Source organism: Myotis brandtii, unplaced genomic scaffold, assembly GCF_000412655.1.
Source record: "Myotis brandtii unplaced genomic scaffold, ASM41265v1 scaffold230, whole genome shotgun sequence".
In the NCBI taxonomy this organism is placed as follows: Eukaryota; Metazoa; Chordata; class Mammalia; order Chiroptera; family Vespertilionidae; genus Myotis; species Myotis brandtii.
This window is the reverse complement of record NW_005358650.1, coordinates 7,906,198-7,924,308: the sequence shown is the minus strand read 5'-3', so window position 1 is coordinate 7,924,308 and position 18,111 is coordinate 7,906,198. Positions and strand designations below refer to the sequence as shown.

General features: G+C 39.3%; 1 pseudogene; it reads right to left on the bottom strand.

Annotated features, from left to right (window-relative positions):
- Nucleotides 1-702: 702 nt before the first annotated feature.
- Nucleotides 703-11,116, bottom strand: LOC102254775 (annotated as a pseudogene).
- Nucleotides 11,117-18,111: the final 6,995 nt, after the last annotated feature.

The following is an 18,111-nucleotide window of genomic DNA, read 5'->3' as shown; positions in this document are numbered from 1 at the left end:
TGTTGTGATGTTTGTGAATTTTGTGTCAGCATTTTAAAATGTGTAATTTATTGTGATTTTTTTCATTTTAAATATTCACTTTTAAACTAACTGTGTATTCAAATTTTATATTTTTTCTCTTAAACGGAGACTCCAAAATTGATCTTTCATAAAATATGGATCTCTAAAATTATAATTGAGAACTTCAACATTCCTTTCTCAGCAACTGCTAGAACTAATAATCAGGAAATGAGCAAAGATAAAGACCTGAACAACACAAGAGGATCTAATTGACATTAACAGAACACTACACCCATAGCAGCAGAATGTACTTTTTTTCCCCAAAAGCACCTATAAATAACCACAAGCTGGGCCAGAAAACAAGTGTTAACTAATTTAAAAGAATTGAAATCATACAGAATATGTTCTCTGATCATTATAGAATTACATTAGAAATCAATGAGAGAAAGGCAACAGGAAAATCTCTATAAATACCTGTCAATCAACACACTTTTAAAAACTACCTGGTCAAGAGGATGCTTCAAATAAAATTAAAAAAAAATACACAGAAGCAAATGAAAATGCAAATACAACCTATCAAAATTTGTGGGTTGCAGCTAAAGTAGTGCCAAGAGGTAAATTTATGCATTAACCAATTACATTAGAAAAGAGGGAATGATTACATTACAAAAGTTCTCAAATTAATAATCTAATTTTTTTTAGTTTAAATGCATTTTATTTTTAGACAACCTACATGACATGTTTTTTCTTAAAAACAATGACTCTGCTACAAATAAATCAAGGTCAAAATGAATGAAGAGCTCAAGATAACATCAGTCCCATTTGGATGAAAAGCAGCAGCCAGTTATGATGACAGGTGATAGCAAATTGCCAAATTTGTTAACATTTTCCCATTTCTAAACCACCTTTAAAGAGAATTACACCATTCTCATGGTAGTCCAGCAGAGCAACCATGCCATCTGTACTCATGTTTTCATCCATAAGGAACTCTGGTCTCTGTTCTTCAAGCTTCCCTTTGATTGATTGCACGTAATCTCTGATGCACTTCTTTATAGGCTTCTTTTGTCAAGCTGGTTTCCTGCAAATGATGGTTCATGACAATGTCAACACCAGTGATTACTGTGCTTTTGGTGCCTTCGCCCTGCAGGCCTTCAGCGGAGGCATTTTCACCAATAAGCCAGTCATCAATGTTACCTTTGTCCTACTGGCCATCTTCCCCTCTACCTCCAGGCACAGCCCATCTGCGATCTCCTGCATCTTGAAGACATCAGAGAACATCTCATCATGGCTGAGGAGGTCCCCGTAGATGATCATGATGGCTGCTGGGAGGAGAAGGAGGCACTGCCTTAGCAGGAGCTCAGAACTCAGAGTGAGCTCCATGCAGGTGCAACTGGAGCAGAGCTAGGGCTGGGGGATGGGGGTGGGGAGCAGGCTGAAAAGCAGTAATCTAAGTTCTTATCACCAGAAACTAGAAAAAAGAAGAGCAAAATAAACCCAAAGCAAGCAAAGAGAAGGAAACAATAAAAGCAGAAATCAATGAAATGGGAAAAGAAAACAATTTTTTTAAAAAAACAATGAAAGACCAGAGAACTTATAAGCATATATGCATAACACGGGGACACAGACAATAGTACGGTGAAGGCCTGGGGCAAGATGGGTGAGGGGTGGAGGGGTGAATGGGAAAAAAAGGGGGACATATATAATACTTTCAATAATAAAGATAAATAAAAAAACAATGAAAGAAAAACTGTTTAATAGACTTCTAGCAAGACTGGCAAAATAGAGAAAAGACACAAATCACCAATATCAGTAATGAAACAGTATAGTATTACAGTTCCCACAGCCTTTAAAAGAATAATAAGGGATTACCAGAGGTACCTTTACACTCATAAATTCAACAACTTAGGAGAAATGGGCCAATTACACTACCGTAGCTCAAACAAGATGAAATAGAATAGTCCTATAACCATTAGAGAAATTGAACTTGTCCTTAAAATTCTCTGAAAAAACAAATCTCCAGATGGTTTCACTGGAGAATTCTATCAAATATTTTGGAAAGAATTAGCACCAATTTTATACAATCTCTTCCAGAGAACAGAAGAGGGAATACTTCTCTATTCACTTTAGAAGGTAGTATTACTCTGCTAAATACCATATAATAAAGAAAACTAGAGACCAATACCTTTCATAAGCTTAGATGCAAATATCATCAGCAAAGTATTAGTAAATCAAATCCAACAACATATTTACAAATATGCACAAACAAGTAGGATTTATTCCAGGTATGCACGTAAGACCTTGATCCACAGGCAGCCACAGGCAGTCAGCTAAACCAAGCTCACCTCCTTGATGTGTAGAAACTGTGAAATAATAGCTATTGCTTGATTGAAGCTGCTAAATCTCAGAGTAATTTGTTCTATGGCAATATACTGACATGAGAAGGTATGAATTCCATGTCTAACACTGCTGGAATTGGTTAAAGAGCAAGCTTGAAAAGCTTTCCTACCAATCACACATCTTAATTCTTCTTCTCTCTCTTGTACCAGCTTCAACCTTTCATTTATGGTAGAATAAACTGCCCTTCCTCTAAGCTCCACCTATTCCTGAAAGCTTTCCAACCAAAGTGGTGAATGTAATAAAGCAAGCAGCCAGAGATGCTGTGCTTTTCCATCTAATGACAGAAAAAAAGGAAACACTCCATCTGGGTAGAAATTGATAATTGGCCATATCCAATTCCTGGACATCTGGCTTTTAAATGAAACCGAACATAGTAATTAATGTCTGTTTCCTTGGGCATTCTTTTACCAAAATGCTATTTATTCTTCTAGTCTTTAAAGGACAGCACCAGTGCAATTTTAAATATCAAGTAACCAAAGGTTTGCCTCGATTTTTTCCTATTACCATAGTTATATATTTATTGCAAGATTTGGAAGCTACAGAAAATCACAAGAAAAAGAAGGGGAAAAATATTTCACTGTCCAAGAGAATTATTAACATTTTGATGAATAGCTTTCCAGATTTGGCTTTAAAAAATAAAAAGGAGTTTCAGAATAACAATTTTTTTTCCCATCAACAATACATCCTCATTTAAAAAACCTAACAGAATATTTTAATGAGTGAAACTTAATGAAGAAAACCAAACCATTTATTCCACTGAAATCCACATCCATTTCCTAATACGTAGAGTTTAGCCTGATGACATTGATAATTCAGCCCTAAAAACCAGGTTGAATGGTTCAGGGAAATGTCCCATAAGGCTAAAGCAGCCCTGACAGCATGTCAAGAATAATGGAGCTCGGGGAAACAACATATGTTTGCACTCACTGTCCCCCCATGGTTCCACTGCTGCCCCAGAATTTGCAGTGGGGGAGGGGTTCACAGATTTGTACCGGGATCCTTAATGGGCTACAAGCCAGCTCAAAGATGCACTAGAGAACAGATTGTTACATTTCAGGAGTTTTGTGAGCTGGTTATTAAACATGGTCATTATTAAAAATTAAATGATATACACTAGTAATTAAATAAATTATTTTCAAAACAAAGGTAATAAATACTCAAAACTATCGCTTTTTAATCACTTTACAACATGTTGCTATTACCTTTGTTCCTGATGTTTCTATCTATTGTGTCTGTATGGGGGATATACCGTATAATGGTGTCCTGGGGACTGAACACCCTTCCTAACTGTGTTCAGTGACTTCACTTTGGTAGTTTGAAATTGGACAGGAGGAGTATTTATACCACAGAAATGAACAAATGCTCCAAATCTGGGCTTCATTGATAGTTTTGTTGATTGTTCAGTGATGGAGAAACTGTTAATACTGTAGATTAAATTTTAAAATGTCATATCTATAGTTGTGACATTGTAAATAATACAAAGATCAAGGAAATATTTCTCCAGTATTCAAAAACGATAATATTTATCCAAGTCACTCACGTTATCGATGAATGAGTGAAGTACCATCACCTTTATTTCTTGTTTCACTTTCATCTTGATCATTAACATCAATGAAAATATCAGCCAAGATTCTTGTCAAAACTGTACTTGCTTGTTACTTACAATGATAGTTGGCCTCAGATACAAAAGTTCAGCAAAAATCAATGAAACATTCTGTGGGAATCAACTGGCTACATGGAATTCACCTAAAAGAATATTGCATGTTTTATCATTATTTATAAACTATGTGACATACTCTTTATGTCAGTAAAATTTAAAATAAACCAGTATGTGTGTGTGCATGTGTGTGTGTTGCAGAGAGATGGTTGCTAATCATTTACGAAACCATCACTGATCAGAGCAAATACTTCCTTTTGTCCTGCTTGTCATAACCTCCAGCAGATTCCTTCCAGCTAGGTATAAACTGATAAGTAAATAGGGAAAGAAAGTAAAAGAAAAACAAGAGCTCAAAGGAAAAAGCAGAAAAGCAAGGAAGAACAGAAGAGAAAGAAAGGACAGGTAGAGAAAATTCTCCCTGTCTCGCCTGTGCCTTATCCTGCCTTTTTCCTCATCACCCACCAGCTGTTTACAAGAAAGGAGACAAACCACTGCACACCCTTCAGGATTTCTGGAATCACAAACATGCCTGGGATTCGCTGGTGACCCCACGGAAAGGTAGCTAAGGAGCCAGCAGTACTTATCAACAATGACCATGCTGACTCTGGGTCAGAGGATTTTTTCAGTTTTTGTGTCTGCCATTAACATTTTAAACAACTGAGGTATAAGTTATGGGGTAAAATTTTAGAGTACAGTTCTTTGAATTTGACAAATGCATATAGTCACGTAACTACTACCATCCAGAACATTTTCAGCTTCCCTCAAAATTCACTCAAGCCTGTTTGTGACCAGCCCCTCTCCCTGTCTTGAGCCACTGCAACCACTGATTGGTGTCCTATTCTTCTGTGGTTTTTCCCGAAAACGTCCTATCAGAGGACTTATACAGTATGGAGACTTGTGAGTCTAAGTTCTTCCCCTTAGCATTGTGTATTAGAGATCCCCATGTTGTTGCATGTATCTGTAGTTCATTTCTTTTTATTGCAGCGTACAGTACCACAGTTTGCCACCTACTCACTGTTTGAAGAACACTTGAATTATTATCAATTAAAAATAATTATGGGAAAAAATCATTGGTTGGTTTATTTATTTAAAGTCTCTCTCTCTCTCTCTCTCTCTCTCTCTCTCTCTCTCTCTCTCTCAGATTTAGGTCACAACAAAATTGAGAGGAAGGACCCTAGCCAGTTTGGTTCAGTGGATAGAGTGTTGGCCTGAGGCCCAAGGGGCCTGGGTTTGATTCTTGTCAAGGGCATGTACCTTGGTTGCAGGCTCTTCCCGGGCCCGGGCCCTGGTCAGGACTTGAACAGGAGGCAACCAATCAATGTGTTTCTCTCTGTCTTTCCCTCTATCTTCCACTCTCCCTAAAAATCAACACAAAACTATCCTCAGGTGAAAATTAACAACAACAAAACAAAAAAATTGAGAGGAAGGTACAGGGATTTCCCATATACCTTTTCCCTTCCCCATTATCAATATCACTCACCAGAGTGGTATTACATACATTTGTTACCAAGTATAACCCTACATTGACATCATCAAAATCACATGTAGTTTACTGTAGGGTTTATTCTTGGTATTACACATTCCATGGGTTTGCACAAATACCTAATGACATGTATCCATCATTATGGTATCATACAGAGTATTTTCACTGCCCTAAAAATCCTCTGTGTTTTCTGCCTATTTAAATCCCCACACCAGCAACCACTGATGTTCCTTTTGTCTTGTAGTTTTCCAGAATATCATATAGTTAGAATCATTATGTTTGTAGCCCTTTTAGATTGACTTCTTTCACTTAGTAATATGCATTTAAGTTTCTTTCCATGTCTTTTCATGGCTTGATAGCTCATTTCTTTTTAAAATAATATCTCATTGTCTGGACATATCACAGTTTACTTATCCATTCACTTCCTGAAGTGCATCTTGTTTGCTGCCAAGTTTTGGCAATTATGAATAAAGCTGCTATAAACATCTGTGTGTAGGGTTTTGTGTGGACATAAGTTTTCAACTCCTTTGAGTAAATACCAAGGAATATGATTGCTGAATTGTATGGTAAGAGTTTGTTTAGTTTTGTAAGAAAGTGCCAAACTGTCTTCCAAAGTGGTGGTACCATTTTGCATTCCCACCAGCAATGAATGAGAGTTACTGTTAGTCCACATCTTGTCAGCATTTGGTGTTCTCATTGTTCCAGATTTTGGCCTTTCTAATAGGTGTGTCAAAGCACTTGTGTTTTTTATTTTATTGTTATTGAGTTTAGAGAGCTTTTTATATATATGGATACGCATCTTTAAGGAATATATACTTTACAAATATTTCTCTCAGTCTGTAGCTTATATTTTTATTTTAACAGTGTCTTTTGAAGAGAAGTTTTAATATTTTGATGAAATCCCAACTATCAGTTGTTTTAATTTTAAGTAATCATTTTTTGCTGTATCTAAAAAATCTTGCCTAACACAAGATCAAAAAACTTTCTCCTATGATTTCTCCTAGAAGTTTTATAATTATGGGTTGTAAATTTATGTCTATGATCTATTTTTGTATTAATTTTTGCATATGGTATCTTCTTCTTCTTCTTCTTCTTCTTCTTCTTCTTCTTCTTCTTCTTCTTCTTCTTCTTCTTCTTCTTCTTCTTCTTCTTCTTCTTCTTCTTCTTCTTCTTCTTCTTCTTCTTCTTCTTCTTCTTCTTCTTCTTCTTCTTCTTCTTCTTCTTCTTCTTCTTCTTCTTCTTCTTCTTCTTCTTCTTCTTCTTCTTCTTCTTCTTCTTCTTCTTCTTCTTCTTCTTCTTCTTCTTCTTCTTCTTCTTCTTCTTCTTCTTCTTCTTCTTCTTCCATATTGATGCCCCATTGTTCCAGCACCATTTACTGAAGAAACTATTCTTTCTTTATTGAATTATCTTTTAACCTTTTTTGAAAATCAACTCACCATGTGTACATATATGGGTTGTGTTAGGATTTTAAAATAAGGCCTTCTATGTCAAGGCTATGAACTACTCTTTTCTGGGGAGGAAAGGTGTAACTCAGAGAACCACAGACACCCAGTGTTTAATAAATTTCTGAAGCAGAAAGCTTAGAGGAAGTCTCAGGCTGAGGCTTGCTCTACGTTGAACTCAAGGTGGTAAGTATTTGGCTGATGACTAGCTACCCTACTCACTGTATACCTTATATGTCTGAATATAAGGCAATCCTGGATATAAAGAGACCCCTCATTAAAAAAAAAATAAAATAATAAAAACATTTTAAATTATTTTAAGCCAACTTGAATATAATATACACTTCTAGGGATATAGCAAGGCAGTCAATATCTCTTTTTAAAAACTTTGCTATAATTAGTAATTATAAAAATCCCATATTATTTAAAATGATATAAACATTTAAGAGTGTTGCTTTTTTTCTGTCACATATCATGACATAGTTTCATCTACCATAAGTTCTTCACATGTACCTTTGTCAGAAACTTTGCCAACATGAGGACCACTTCTTGTGTCATCTAACTCAGCTTTTTCAGAGCACATCAGCAACTCTGTTATTTGACATACTGTACTTTTTGAATCTCTGCATGAGGCTGTCTTCAGCAATTTTATCACAAGCCACAAGTATCTATTTGCATAACATTGGAGTAGTTGACATTTTTATTCATTCTGAACCCACACATTTGTGATTTCTACCTCATAATTATTTAGAGTGGCTTTTTTTAAAAGAACATATATGTGGGGATTTTTTGTGCTTCTTCCGGTGACCCTATCCGGGGGTAGAAAAGGGAGAACAGTAAGGCACTAACAACTCTATGACTCAAAGTCCAGGGGATTATACAAAAGGGGAAGTGAGCAACAGGGATTGATAAATGGGTCCAGTCACCCTCCAGGAATGCTTACATGGGGTAGGAGAGTGAGCTCTGGAAGGAGAGGGAAGCATTATTGTTTTCAGGGCAATAAGGACAGTCCGAGTCCTGGATACCAGGGTCCCTGGGGTCTTTAGTCCTTGCCTGATGAGGCAGAGTTGGATTCAGAATGAAGGGTCTCACCAATATCCCTCTCCAGTAGAACAGGTCAAGAGGCCTGTGTTTTGATTTCTCATTTGTCCTGGGCTCTATTCCTGCTTTCCCACTTGGAGACCCTCAGATGTCCTTTTGAGATGCAAAGCAGTGAGTGTGTGCCTCTTCTCTTATGTCTCCATGGAAGGCAACTTAGTACCTCTCTCCATGTTCCTGAAAAGGGACAAGAACATTTTTTGTGCCTAAATTCACTGCCTTCTAAAGTCTTTCTCATTTCCCTTTAGAAAACCACCTCTTTTTCAGTGAAGCTGAGCTGGCATGGGTCCCCCCGGTCTCTTCTGACTGGGTTCTTACCCTGTTCCATCTACCTTGTGCCTCGTAGGAAGTGTGGCATTGAACTTGTTTCTCTGTATAACATCCCCAGTACTGAGGGGGGTGGAGGTGGCAGTGGAGGAAGCACTAGGTGTGCTGTGCCTCCAGCTACGGGGAGGCCAAAGAAGTCCCCAGAGAAATCCAAGGCAAGTAAAGGTGGCTGTTCCAGGACACCATTCCCAGGAAACACAGCTCTCAAGGACACTGGAGGGCCTTCCAGACCACAGCCTGTATTCCTCCAGAGTAGCTCGCTTATTCACTGTTGTGGCAAAGGTGTCTGCCAGGCCTCAGTGTCCCTGGAAGCCCCCACCCCTACATACCAAAAGCACCGTGGCCTAGTTCCCAGATCATACATATCTTCCTACTCTAGGAGCACCTCCTGGAGAAGTTGCTAGGGAACTGATGGGTTTGAGGTGCTGAAATTATCTATTGCTGTCCCCTTGCCCACAGAAAAGAAGCTGAGGCCAGCAAGAATGAAGTTGCATGAGTCATCAGATGCTGGTGGAAAATGATAGAACTTGAAGCTGCAAAGTAATCTGTAAGCTCAACTAAGAAAATGCTAGATTTCGCTAAGAATAATGTTAGAATTTGGGTTTCAGCTATTATTACTAAGAATAAGAATCGTATTTTAAAATATGGTACTTGATTACAATTTGATTTTTCATTTTATTTGCAAGGTTGCTCTTAAAACCTATGTGCTGCCTTTACTTGATGGAGTATTTACAAAGTTACTTGGTTTTGAAATAAAGAGTAGATTGTGATAGGATAATATATCTTCTAAAATATCTACAAATCATAGAAAAGAGGTAAGAGCCAAGGAAAGGAACTCAGAAAGAAATGAAGACAGCATAAAAGTTTAGCTGAGAATATTTATACTGCTCCCTGGTTCACTTCCTCCTACCTTACCCTGAGGACAGCTTCAGACACCTCTCTCTTTTCTCTGTAGTACATAGAGATCCCTAGATAAGCTTGGAAACCCTGGAGCAGAGTGCCCTTTGACCCTTTTCTCTGGAGCCCAGAGCAGAAATAGCAGGTGTGGTAAGTTAAGCAGAGAGAAGGCTGGAGACAATGCCTGAACAGGGAGCTCTCCAATAGGCCCCAGCAGTGGGCAAGGCAGGGTTGTCTTGCCTTGGGGCAAGGTGACCATATAGCACAGGCTCTAAGGTGTGCCGCCCAAAGGATCAAGATGAGGTTGTGTGCCCAAGCTTCACTTGAGCTAGGAGGGGTTAGCAGGTGTGGTAAGTTAAGCAGAGAGAAGGCTGGAGACAATGCCTGAACAGGGAGCTCTCCAATAGGCCCCAGCAGTGGGCAAGACAGGGTTGTCTTGCCTTGGGGCAAGGTGACCCTATAGCACAGGCTCTAAGGTGTGCCGCCCAAAGGATCAAGATGAGGTTGTGTGTCCAAGCTTCACTTGAGCTAGGAGGGGTTGAAGGGGGTGGGAGTGGTGGACCTTTATTATATTAAGACACAAATTATTCAGCTGAAAAACCTTCAGCGACAGCGGGGACAGAGTCATGTGGGGCTCAAGAAGACCCTCCCTTGCTGTTCTTCCCCTGCACCCATATACATCCTGAGGGGAAGAGAAGAGGAGAGCCGTTGAGAGTGGAGAACAGCTCTGATATTGAATTTGAGCTTTAAATGGATCGAGTTTAAATCTTTAATTTGACTGGATATTTACTCCAAGAGACTAACTTTGAAAATGCAATGATACAGCTACCTTGAAAATGACAAGACTGAGTTTCCCCCATCATTAAAAATGGGGGTTGAGCCCGGCCGGCGTGGCTCAGTGGGTTGAGCATCATCCCATGCACTGAGAGGTCGCTAGTTTGAGCACATGCTCAGGTTTTGGGCTTGATCCCCACTAGGGGGTGTGTTACCTTTTCACATAGATGTTTCTCTCCCTCTCCCTTCCTCTGTCTCTTACATCAATAATAAAAACATTTTTAAAATGGGTGCTTAGAGTCAAGTTCAATTCCATTACAGAGAAATGAGTTAAAACGTCTCTTTTCCTGCTGGAGTGCTAGATGGTGAATTTTAAATCCATTACACTATCATATTCTCCCTTAAATCATGTGCCCGGTGGACAGCAGTATGACTCAGCTGTGAGCTCAGTAAAACAGTACGGGCAGTGTCTGTGGGTTCTGTCATCCACGCTTGGAGCCTGTGGGCACATTTCACCCATCAGAGCATCAGAGAACTTTTCAGCTTCTCCCAGCTGACAGTGGCCCAATGATGACGCAGCTTCTTCAGAGGCCAAGGCACATGATCCACCCCATTAATTATCTTTATGTGACCAAATATAATAACACTTATTATGCACCTATGGTATGCTAAGTGCCAGCCTGTAAATAATATGTTGGAAGACAGGAGCTCACTTCAGGAAGCGCATTGAGGAAAACAAGGAGATAAGAAGAGGGACTTGAAAACATAAGCATTTACTAAGTAATCCAGGCCAAATCTCTCACACAATGAAGTGCTTTCCCCTTTCCTTTGATGACTGAGAGGACAAAGTGACAAAGCGCAGCTAAGAGGCAGCGTGCAAAACCAGGCACAGGAATGAGGCAGTGAGTAAAGCTGGTGACGCCAAAGCAGGAAGGAGATAACTGGGATGATGGGGAAAAGCTGTGCAAGCATTCACCCTCGCAAGCTTGCTGTCGGAGACGTTCCTCCTCCATCCTGTTTCCTCCTTTGCCATTAGTCAACGCTCCCATTATTGCCAATGAGAAGTCTCCTCGGGTCCAAGTCCCTTCTCATCTTACCTGTGGGAAAGTCCAACAGGGTGCAAGTGGTCTGCTGAGTGACAGTGTAGTCTACCAGGACAGAAGTGGGAACTGGGAGGGGTGGTTGAGTAAAGGGAAGGCAGGGAGCTGCTGAGAAAGAAAGGCCGTCTTTCCTTTCACTCTAGTGGCAGGAATAAAAGGCTTTAAGAAAATTATTATTTAAGGTAGAAGTGTCTTATATTACACGGCTCTGTCATTCCTCCCGCACTAATTCCTCACCCCCCAACACACACACACACACACACACACACACACGCACCCCTAATCTTGTGGAGGTCAATTATCTTTCTAAAAATACTGTATGCTGGGACATGCAATGAAAGTACACACACACACACACACACACACACACACCTAATCTTGTGGAGGTCAATTCTCTTTCTAAAAATACTTTATGCTGGGACATGCAATGAAAGCCACTTTAAAATACAATAGCCTCGTCTCTTCGTTTGCATGCAATTTCATTTCCCCAGCAATAGGTCTTTTTAAATAGAATTTGCTTTGGCCTAAGCTTTTAAAATGCACCTGCAACTAGGCAATATGTGAGTACAAAGGTGAGTGCATATTAATTCTAAAATGGATTCTATTTATTCAGTGTTCTACTTTTTCAAGTGCTTACTATAGTTTAATACTTCCACTTCAAACCCGTTACTGACCCAGGCTGTCTCCCTAAAGCACCGCAGCAGAGCATTGCATGAACTTCCACAGCAACTAATCTCATAAACACCAGATTACGGCTTTGTTACAAAATGTAGCAGATGGGGGGAAAGAGCTGAGAAAAACAAAGCTCCCTTCAAAACATGATATTTTAAAAACAGTTATTAAACAGATAGTGAAGGGAATATAGAGTACTAGCTTCAAAGTAACTTGCATAAATATTTACCTAACTTTCCTACTTACGTTGAAGAAATGTGCTTAGGGCCAAAATCTTCTTTCACAAATGAGCTCATAGGCGTTACATAAAATGAAGTAGAACCTTTTGGCACAACCTCCCCATAAGGAACTACTCGGTTGTGCTGTTTCTAGCTGTATTACAATCCCTATTACAATCTGGCCTGTCAGGTGTTAAAGAAAATGCTGGACTTGCCTTTAGTAAGGGAACAAAATGGCCCCTTTGGGTACCAGAATTTAATTTGTTCACGGCTGGGTCTGGAGACATGTGACGCCCACTATTTGCTCCTGCTGGTGGGAGGCAGAAAGGAACAGGGGAGGGGAAATGGGGTGAGGGCTACATTACTTAGAACCAGCAAATCCTGATGCCAGGAAGTTAGGAAAAGCAGCCCTGAAAGCATGGGGTTTCTCTGTGCTTTCTGAAACAAAGGAGAGTTGCTAGTTCTCCGATGGACTAAAAAGCTTGCAGAGAGGAGGGCAGCTAGAGATAGAGATCTGCTCGGCTGAAAGCTTTCCCAAGGAATTAGGGGACCAAAGGCCTCTGAGGACCCAGAGACTCTGGGTGGCATCTTCCAGAGCAGCATTTCACTAAAACTACCAGAGCATCAGAGGAGCAAAGTGATTCTGAAAATTGAGGCAAACAGTCTAAATAATTTTGTCAAAATTATACTTTTGTTCAAACATACAGCTGGCTGATGCAAAAGTGGTCTTTTTGGCTTATTTTAGATAACAATAAAAATTATTTACATCATTTGGTATGTGTGGATGAGAATTAAAATAATTCTTTGGAAAAAAGTATATTAATATGGATGAAGCTGTTAGAAGACATTTCATCCTGACCTTAACCATTAACTAAGAGCAGATGATAATATCTATAAGGCAGATTCTGATGGTAAAGTTGTAGAAGCGTTAAATCTGCACATACCTTAATCTTGGTAGTAATTGTCATAATAGTGACCACTCCATTGGATTGTTAAGTGGCATGTCATATTCTGGGTAAAGGGGGCTCTTAGAGCCAATCAGTGCCCTTGACTTGCCCAGAATCCCACAATATCTTTAATTTTCTTTGTTGCTGTTAATTTAATTTTTTCCATTGCCATTTATCCCCTCTATGCCCTCTTCTACCTCCATTAATTTTCTATCTTGACTTATTTGGCTGAAGCTAATGTTAAACCAAGGTATAGTCTAATCTATATTAAAAAGTTTAGAAGTCATGGTTCCACAGAGCCCATGCTAATGCCAATTATGCACATTCCCATCTTGTCATTCCATTAAGTACTAGAGTGATAAGAGCTTTGCACTGGGCAAAGCTTCAACTAGTTGGCAAGAAAATGAAGGGCCTGGCTCAAAGAATGTCCTCAATGAGTTCTTCAGTGGAGCGAACCAGGTTATCACAGAAAAGCAGAAGTAGAGGTTCTGTATCAGTAATCTAGAACCCACACTGTCCAACTTGAAAGTACACTGGTATTTGTCGAAAGCTCACTGTAGAACTGGCTATTGTCAAGTTCTCATGGTAAAAGAAACATTGTAAATTTCTCATCAGAAAAAAATGTTCATAATAAATATGATCCATTTAAAATTATTTTTTTATGGTGGAAGATTAGCTTTTTAAGATTAGCATGATCTTAAATAACTATAAAATTAGCTTCTTCATTTGTACACTCAACTCTAGCTGATGATAAGAGCTTTGCACTGGGCAAAGCTTCAACTAGTTGGCAAGAAAATGAAGGGCCTGGCTCAAAGAATGTCCTCAATGAGTTCTTCAGTGGAGCGAACCAGGTTATCACAGAAAAGCAGAAGTAGAGGTTCTGTATCAGTAATCTAGAACCCACACTGTCCAACTTGAAAGTACACTGGTATTTGTCGAAAGCTCACTGTAGAACTGGCTATTGTCAAGTTCTCATGGTAAAAGAAACATTGTAAATTTCTCATCAGAAAAAAATGTTCATAATAAATATGATCCATTTAAAATTATTTTTTTTATGGTGGAAGATTAGCTTTTTAAGATTAGCATGATCTTAAATAACTATAAAATTAGCTTCTTCATTTGTACATTCAATGACTCTAGCTGATTTTCCCAAAATATATCACACAGTCAAACATTCCCACCACGCCGAGAATAGGAGCAAGCTGTTAGTAAGAGGGAGTGATGGGTGAGAACTAGACCTGCCAAGACTGAATGATTCAAAATTATGCTGAGTTGAAAAAGACAGAGATTTCCCCCCACTCCATTATCTTGTAACATCTTACAACAGTAGCACAAATGTTTCTATGATTTACAACAAAAATGGCAGAATTCCTTAGGCCTGAAAATCTCCCTCCTCTTCCTCCCATGCTGGGGCCATAGTGGGGCAGGTGCAGCTCTCTTGCCCTGTGGCTTTTTCAAAAGCAAATAATTTTAAAAATAGTGCATTTCTTGTTTCTAATAAAGTAAAATGAAAGCATATAAAGAGAATGCTGATCTGCTATTCCTCATCTCTGGTGAAGATGGGGAGATAGAAATAGGATTCAACTTCATTAGAAGGAGTTTAGGGCGGACATAGGAGGAATTTCCTGAATCTGGGAGTTATGAGGCCCAGGGCAGATTGTGTTGAACGTGCTTTTCCTGTCCCCGGAGAACTTGCAGTAACAATATGACACTCATTTGGGGGGAGAATTTGCAGTGAAGATAAGACATACATTTTGGGGAAGGGTGAAGGATGGTAAGTGTAGTAATGAACTCAGGAATGTAAAATATTAGTTATGGAATAACAGACTTCTCAGTTGCTAGGGAATCCTAAAAATAGGATGAGTGACTGGCTGAGAGGAGCAGGAAGGAGTCGATTTTCCGAGGGTATCATTGGGCAGTCCAGGCCTGACAAAGGCAGTGCGGAGCTGCTCTCAGAGGCTGCAGAAATGAAGCAACAAGCAGGTACAGCTAAGTTGAGTCCCAGCAGTCTTGCAGATATATTCTTTGCGGTGGTCATGCTTTCTTCCAGGGCAGCCGTACCCAACTACACAACACTCAGACTCACAGGAATTGCTGGAGGCTCAGTTTCTGAGGGTAGAATGCAGGCCCACAGTTCCTGCATTCTGTACATCCCCACTCCACCCCCACTGCTGTTTACTCTTCAGACTAAATCTCCAGCTTGGAAAAGTGTGCATAACAGACTTGGCGCCCACCTTTCCACAGTGTGCAAAGCTGGCTATCGGGGGACTGATGAGAGGAATCTAAGTGGTGAGGAATAGGGTGGGTGATATTATTTTGAAGCAAAATGATTTTTCTTTTCATCACGGACAGGTAGACCTTTCCACTCTGGTGATTTTTAGTCTGATGACTCCCTAAAAACATTTTAAACAGATTCCACTTCATATTAAATGGGTAGCCTATCAATGCCAGGCTACTTGTTTTCTCTATGAGAAATTCCATCAGCGACTGTGGCTTTCATCTGTTAACTTCCTGCTTGGTGGGGCTTAAAAAAATTCCTGATGTTGCTATAACAAAGGGGTTGGCTCATCAGTTTATTTTTCTTTTGTTGGTGGTAAAACATGGTAGAAATGATATTTGGTTGCTGTGTGGGCCCTGGACAGATGGCAGGAAAGTAGAGAGAGGGAAGGGGAGAGTTATGATCGAAGGACATCAATTGAGAAATGGAACCCTAGCTTTCCTCCCCTGGGCAGGTGTTGCTACAGGACACAGCAGGTTGGGTTGCGTTCTCTGATTCCCTTTGATGGCTTCGTCCATTCTTTTAGAAAGCTGGCTCCAAGGAAGAAAGAACATGGGTGTTTCCAAAGATTCCTACTTTACCCTGGCTAGCGATATTATTAGTTGGTGTTTTGGAGGCTCAGTAAGTGACTTTCTGCTTGTGGGTTTACACAAAGGACATCCTTACCCTAAGAAAAAAAACCTTTCCCTAAACTTTTGTTGAGATTCATTGCTTTAGTTATCTTTTCCTGGTAGGCTCTGTTATATTAAAAAAGTAAAAAGAACAAACCCTTGGTAGGGAAGAACTATTGTATCATTAATAGACATTATTATCTTATAACTAGCTGATAAAGTATAGGATAGAATAGGTGTTTTTTTTAATTTAAAAAATTAAATTAATTTAGATACCATAAATTTTACCTTTTAGTATACAGTTTTGCAAGTGTTGATATATGTATACAGTCATGTAAGCACTGCCACAATGAAGATATGAAATAATTGTATCACACCAAAAAATTCCTCCACATCCCTATGTGCCAAACCCTTCTCTATTCCTTAGCAATACTGGTCTGTTTTCTGCAGCTATACCTTTGCCTTTTCTGGAACATCCTATAAATGAGTTCATACTGTATAATGACTTCTCAATCTGGATTTAGTCACATAGCATAATGCATTTGAGATTCACCTACTTTTTTATGTTTCAATAATTTGTCCCTTTCTATTGTTGAGTAGTATTTCATTGCATGGATGTACCAGATTTTGTTTATTCATTCTGCAGTTAAGGGACTGCAATGGACTACATTGTGTGGCCCCTAAATTTTGTATATGGAAACCCTAACCCTATTTGGAGATAGGGCCTTTAGGAGGTAAAGTTAAATGAGATCATAAGGGTGGGCCCTACCTGAGAGGGCTGGTCCCTTGTTAAGAAGAGGAAGAGACACCAGAGCTCTCCCTCTGAGCACACGCATTGAGGACAGACCATGTGAGCACAGAGAGAAGATGGCCATCTTCCAGCCAAGAAGAGTGTTCTCACCAGAAACGGAATTGCTTGCCACCTTGATCTTGGACTTCCCAGCCATCAGAACTGTGAGAATATAAATGTCTGTTGTTTAAGCCACCTGGTCTGTGGTATTTCTGTTATGGCAGCCGGAGCAGACTACTACAGGGACATCTGGGTTGTTTTCATTCTTTTTTAAAACAAATGTTTTGGGATTGTTTTTGTTTTTGTGATTATGAATAAAGCCCTTATAAGCCAGAATTGACAAGCTTTTAATTTTTTAACTTAATTTTTAAAAAATAATAGTTAATAATTCTCATGGTTCAAAAAAATTTAAAGTAATATTGTAGTAAATCCAATAGATGGGATTGTTAGCATGTGCTCCAACTTCCTATATGGTGGGGGCTGAAAAGCAAAACCTATATTTAAGTATATCCTTGAAACTAGGGTTCCAGATATGAATGAAGTATACCAATCAGATATGTTTTCATAAAATTTGAGTTTGGAAATAAGCTATGTGGGAAGAGATAAATGGCATGGAAGTCCTCCATCGTGCTAATGAGAATGGTATCCGCTGATTCCTGGATTGGAGCTAAGGCAAAGTTTTCCTCCAGCCAACATCTGTGGCTCTGACATGCCTCTGATTGCTGAAATGAAACTAGGTTGGGTGAACCCGAAGTTAAGTCAGCAAATTTCTTTTCCTCCACTCCCCGCATGCCAATTTCTCGACAGTGAAAGAGGCAGCAGTTCCCTTGAACATTTGGTGTTTTTCTGGGAGTTGTTTTGGGGCCTGTTCTAGAGTCTGCTCTTCCAGCCCTTCCAGTGAGTTTTGTCCTATAGGTCCTTCTGTTTAAACTAGCTAGAGAGTTTCTATTATTTGTGGACTGATTGGGTTGTACAGTGGAAAGACATTCTTTCCCAGACACCCAGTCCCCCTTTCCAAAGGCACTCACTATTATTAGTTTCTCATGCATCTTTCCAGAGGCATTTTATATAAAAATAGTCAAACATAAATTTATGCTCCCTTTTTAAAAACAGAAAGCAACAGATAACACATACTCTTCTGCATCAACTTTAAAAATAGTTTATCTATTAGAATTTTTTTCCATATCTGCACATAGAGCATCCTAATCCTTTTTTATGGTTGTAGAGTATTGCATCATAATCTATTTAATAAATTATTGCAGCATAATCCTATCTAATAATAGACAAACATGGTAATTAGCCGTACCACCGACATGCTTCCCATTGGCTAATCAGGGTGATATGCAAATTAACTGCCAACCAAGATGGCGGCCGGCAGCCAGGCAGCTGAAGCGAACAGGAGGCTTGCTTGCTCCAGTGA